We start from the raw sequence: 5864 nt of genomic DNA on the forward strand, positions 1-5864 counted from the left end.
GCTAAAAATTCTTTATCTGTTGCTGAATAATTTTTCTCATGATTGTTCAACGTTCTTGACGCAAAACAAATTGGATGCCCTTCTTGAGAAAGAACCGATCCTATGGCATAATTTGAAGCGTCAGTTGTAAGCGTGAATGGTTTTTCAAAGTTAGGGAATCTTAATATAGGATGTGAACAAATAAGTTGCTTTAACTTTTCAAATGCTTCGATGAAAGTTGGATCTTTTGTATTTATTTTAGTATTTTTCTTTAAATATTTTGTTATGGGTTGTGCTAATTTTGCGTAATCTTTAATAAATTTTCTGTAGAAACCTGTTATGCCTAAAAAACTTTTTATCTCCTTTTCTGTTTTTGGTAAAGGTAACTTTTCTATTATGGCTATTTTGTTTGGATTTGGTTTAATACCTTCTTTGGTTAAGATATGACCTAAAAATTCGGTCTCCTTCTTCATGAAGTTACATTTATCGATTTGAATCTTCAAATTCTTATCCTCTAATACTTTAAATATTTCGTTGATGGCTTGAACATGCTCTTGCAACGATGTACTAAAAATAAGTATATCGTCCAAATATACGACACATTTTTTGTTAATAAAGTCTCTTAAGATTTCATTCATTAGTCTTTGAAAAGTGGCGGGGGCATTTTTCAACCCAAATGGCATTCTAATAAATTCATATAAGCCATGCGGCGTAACAAAAGCAGTTTTCTTTCTGTCTTCCTCTTTTACTAAAATTTGATGGTAGCCTTTTGCTAGATCTATTGTTGTGAAGTACTGGGCTCTTCCGAGTTTATCAAGAATTGAATTAATATTAGGAATAGGAAATTTGTCGTCGATGGTTATTTCGTTGAGTTTTCTATAATCTATTACAATACGGAATTTTTGTTGTTTTGAATTGTCTAACTTTTTTGGTATTACTAAAAGTGGGCTCGAATATCTTGAATTGCTTTTTCTAATAATTCCCTGTTCTTCCATTTCTTTTATCTGTTTTCTCACTTCTTCCTCATGCTGTGGTGGGTATCTATATAGCTTTGAATTAAGTTGTTCATCTGTAGTTGTCCGTATTTCATGTTCTATTTCGGTTGTACTAGTTAGTTTATCTCCTTCTTTAAAAAAAAGTTTACTATATCGTTTTATAATTTTCTTAACTTCAATTACCTCTTGTGTATTTAAATGATCTAATGCCAAGCTATCATATTTATCTATAGTACTCTCTAATGCACAGATTTCTTCATATTGATATGGCTTATTTATTATACGGTTTTCTTTGTGATTTAATGTTAAACTGTTTTTTTCAATGTTAATAACTGCACTCAAAAATTGTAGAAGGTCTATACCTATAATAAAGTTATACTTCCTTCCCTTTAGTGGGGCTAACTTCCAGCGGACTCTAGCGTTGTTTGGTAAATTGAATTCTCTAGGTGCTGTTGTATGAATTTCATACTCTATTATGTCCTTACTATTAATTGTGCTATATGATATGGGTTTATTCAGCTTAATCTTTGTGTGCCCATTAATTTGGTTGTTTACTAGACTTAAACTTGCTCCTGTATCTATTAATGCTATATCTATGTTTATCGATGTTAAGTTCTAATAATGGTAGGCATTCCGAGGCTGCTTCATAAAAAAAACTGTATTATTAACCTCCGCCTGGTCGTAGTAATTTTTTGTTTCTTGGGAACTGTTTGTATCTTGCTTGGTTTCTAGGTTTTCTATTTCCATGGGTTCTGAATTCCTTGACCTATACTGTTTTGACTGTTGTGAAATTATTTGCTGATTGTTTTGGTTAGGGTGACTCTGTCCTGAATTGTGTTGAGTATAATCTTGTCTGTACTGACCTGAGTTGTTTCTGTAAAATTGTTGCTGATTGTTTTGGTTATTGTTTTGACCACTTTGTGGTTGATAATAAGATTGCTTGTTATTGTTATAATTTTGTTGATAATATTGTTGCTTTTTGTTATAATTTGGTTGTTGGGTATTTTCGTTTTTGTAATTATTATTTTTCTTGCTAGACTCAGCCTCAGCGTTATACCTATTGGGTTTACTTTTCTTATATTGAAATCTAATACAACTATTTTCGTATCTACGTAACATCATTATTTTTAGAATATCATTTAAATTTCGTTCTTCGTATATTTTATCAAGTAAAGTGCCTTGAGTCATTTCTTTAGCTGCATTTACTAGTAAACTTTCTACGTTACTTAAATCTATAAAATTATCGTTTTGATGGTAAACTCTTAATTCGTCAGTTTCTGTTCTGCTGCAAGTTCGCTTACTGTGTCTACTTTTAACTCATAAATTTTACGGTAAATTTGATGGGGTTCCGTGTCCGGTCGATACCTCAGCTTTAGCGTTGACTTGATTAGCTGCCAGTTGTCTGGTTCCGGTATATTGATAACTACATCCTTCGCCTGTCCTTGGATTGTCTTGTTGAAGATTGTCCTCGTGGCCTCTCGTCTTAGTCCAGAGTCCTCCACTCCTTGGAGAAGGTACTCCACGCTGCTGAAGAACGAGTTAATTGATATATCACCTGTTCCCGTGAACGTTGCCAAATAATTGATGTTTTGAAACAATCGTTCCTTCTGAGCCGCATTGATGTTTCCTTGAAGCGTGACGTAAGCTTGATGTAGCTCCTCTAGTTGCTGCTCCTTGTTGATCAACTGCTCATATAATTGCTGCGCTGACATTTGTGGGTTAGCTTGTGCCATCCTGCTTTTGTCGTAATATGCTGCTCTCTTTTCTTTTCTGGTTGCCAGCGTTGAGATGTACTTTTTTTTTTTTTTTTTTTTTTTTAAATTGGTCAACTTATTTGTAGTTTGACTTTTTCTTTTTTTTTCGATTTATAAAAAAATTGTCAACTTATTTGTAGTTTGACTTTTATTTTATAATGATCGATTTATAAATTTGTCGACTTATTTTTAGTTCGTATTTATCACAGAATCCTTCTTAAAAAAGGATCCTACCGGCTGCGCCAATTTTGTTTTGAGTTCTTTATTTTTTGAAATTAAATAACATGGTTCAACTTCTTTCGTTAAGTCTCAGATTAGAACTGACTTTATTCAAATGCTGCTAGCCTATTCGAGCGACATAGCATGTTTCTTTCTTATTTCACAATGTTGCTAGATATTTCTGGCGCCAGCTTAGTAGCATAGCTATTTTCTTCATAATTTTAATTTCACAATGTTGCTAGACATTTCATCATCACAAACATGCAACATTTAGTTATGGACTTTTTCTGTTAGTGATGACAAATCGCTTAAAATTATGCTTATATCGATTACATAAATACATACATAACTCGCGCGGTGCTTGCGGGACGGCCGTAAAGCATTGCTTCGCAAGCACTATGCGCTACCTTAGCCTGGGACAGCTCGTCTTCTCGATCGCTCGACTCTGCGGAGCTCCATCATCACCGTGGCCGCGAAGGTGCTTGTTAGTTCCCAAGCTTCCTCCGATTCCAGCATGGCGTTGACTAAGTTGTCCGCTCTGATGGAGCGGCCCACTGCCTCTTCCAGACGACGCCTCTCCTCCAGAAACCGTCCACATTCGAAAAGAATGTGGTTGGCGTCTTCCACATGCCCTCGCTCGCACCAGGGGCACTCGTCAGATTCCTCGTGGCCAAAGCGCTTCAAATAGCTCCGAAAGCATCCATGACCCGAGAGGATCTGCGTAAGGTAGAAGTTAACCTCGCCATGTTTGCGGTTAACCCATGGTTCAAGCTCCGGGATGAGCTTGTGCGTCCACCGCCCTTTAGCTGAGCTATTCCACCTTCTTTGCCATCGTGCGATGCTGTTCGCCCTGACAGCGTTGAGTCGCGTAGGCCCGTGCGAATTCCGCTCCACGGCTTCGGCGACCAAATACTCCAGTGGCACCATACCGGCTATGACGAGCGCCGCGTCATCGGAGATAGTCCTGAAAGCGCAGCTGACTCTGATTGCGCTCAGCCTGTAGATCGCGCAAATGCCTCGGCTGTAGCTCGGCGTTGCCATCGCTCTTGCCCATATTGGCGCAGCATAGAGGATGACAGACCTAATGACGCTCATTAGGAGGAGACGTCGTTGCTGTTTAGGTCCCCGCGTGTTAAGCATGATTCTCGAGAGAGCTCTACAAGAATCAGCTGCCTTTTTATGCACATATTCTAAGTGCTCGCGGAAAGTTAATCTTGTGTCTATCATGACACCAAGATATTTTATCGCCCTCTTTGACGCAATGGTGACGCTGCCGATCTTTATATTGGCAGTTTCCACTCTTTTGCGACTGCTGACTAGTACAACTTCGGTCTTGTGTGCCGCAAGCTCGAGCCCAGCTCCTGTCAACCAGCTTCGTATGCGATTGATACTTTCGCTGCACATATCCTCTGTATCTTTGAGCTCCTTTCCTATGGCTACGACAGCTACATCATCAGCAAAGCCAATGGTGTGCGCGCCTGCTGGTAGTTCCAAACGCAGTACGCCGTCGTACATGATGTTCCATAGGAGAGGCCCCAGCACTGCGCCTTGGGGTACTCCAGCTGACACTGTATGAGTTTGGGGACCCTCACTCGTGTTGTATACCAGTGTTCTTCCTCTGAAGTAGCTCTTTATTATCTCTCTTAGATATTTAGGGATATTATATTGTGACAGCGCATTCAGTATCATATCCCAACTAGCTGTGTTGAAGGCATTCCTTACATCCAGGGTCGCGATGATACAGTATTCCTTCGTCCCGTGCCTCCATCTGGTGCCTTGAATAGCGGAAGTGGCCAGACCAACAACTTTGTTAAGCGCGTCCGTTGTTGACCGGGCCTTCCGGAATCCAAATTGGTTTGGTGACAGGCCTCCGGCGCTTGCAATCGCAGTCTCCAGCCTAGAGCAGATCAGTTTCTCAAACACCTTTCCCATGGTGTCTAAGAGACAGATCGGTCTGTACGAAGATGGCTCATCTGGTGGTTTGCCAGCCTTGGGTAGCAATACCAGATTCTGGGCTTTCCATTTTGCCGGGAACGTCTCTTGGATCAGGCATTCGTTAAATAATTCGGCGAACGTACTTGGGTGCAAGGCGAGGGCTAGCTTTAGCGCACGATTTGGGATCCCGTCCGGCCCTGGAGCTGTGTTGGTTCTAAGACCTCGGAGAACTACTGATATTTCTTCCTCTGTAACTAAAACAATTTCAGTGCTAGTTGAGCCCTGATCAGCAGACTCGGACTCAGGGGCGTGAATGGAGCTTAAACTTTCTGGAAAGAGTGTTTCCACAATCGATTTAAGCTCCAGACGATCCGTAGGCTGCACCTGTCTACCTGCGTATAGTCTTTTAACTACTATCTTATATGCCCTGCCCCAAGGGTCATATTCGGCTGAGTCGCACAACTCTAAAAAACATTCTCTTTTGCTTGCCCGAATGGCCTTCTTCAGCTGTCTTCTAGCTGCCTGGTAAGCTAACTGTTTCTCAAAAAACGTTGACCTACCGCGAGCCCGTTGGTAGCTTCTTCTCGCCTGGATGCATTTGCGACGAATGTCACCTATTTGCGTATTCCACCAATACGTAGGATCATGTTGTCGCGTGAACTGCTTGCGACGTAACATGCTGCTATTGCAGGCACACTGTATTTGGGCTACCATTTGGCATGCTCTGGCCTCAGCATTACCAATTGTACCTAGAGACTGAATGGCCTCTGAAAAGACCGCGGGATCAAAAGTATCTAGCCGATACGACTCCCTCCACAATGTTGACGCCCTGGCAGGTGGCTCACCTATTGTGAACAAAAGTGCCGTATGATCGCTGCCTGTATAGCTATCGCAATGGCTCCATGTTGCTCCCCGAAAGAGGGATGAAGTGACAAAAGTAATGTCGATAACAGACCCGTATCCCGCCCGACTGAAGGTGTAC

At 40.8% G+C, this 5864-nt stretch overlaps 1 pseudogene; it reads right to left on the minus strand.

The window, feature by feature from the left end:
• Nucleotides 1–1568: 1568 nt before the first annotated feature.
• LOC149268907 (uncharacterized) lies at nucleotides 1569–3317 on the minus strand (annotated as a pseudogene).
• Nucleotides 3318–5864: the final 2547 nt, after the last annotated feature.

Source organism: Drosophila arizonae, chromosome 5 (genome assembly GCF_054131065.1).
Source record: "Drosophila arizonae isolate 15081-1271.41 chromosome 5, UAZ_ARI_1.0, whole genome shotgun sequence".
Taxonomy (NCBI): Eukaryota; Metazoa; Arthropoda; class Insecta; order Diptera; family Drosophilidae; genus Drosophila; species Drosophila arizonae.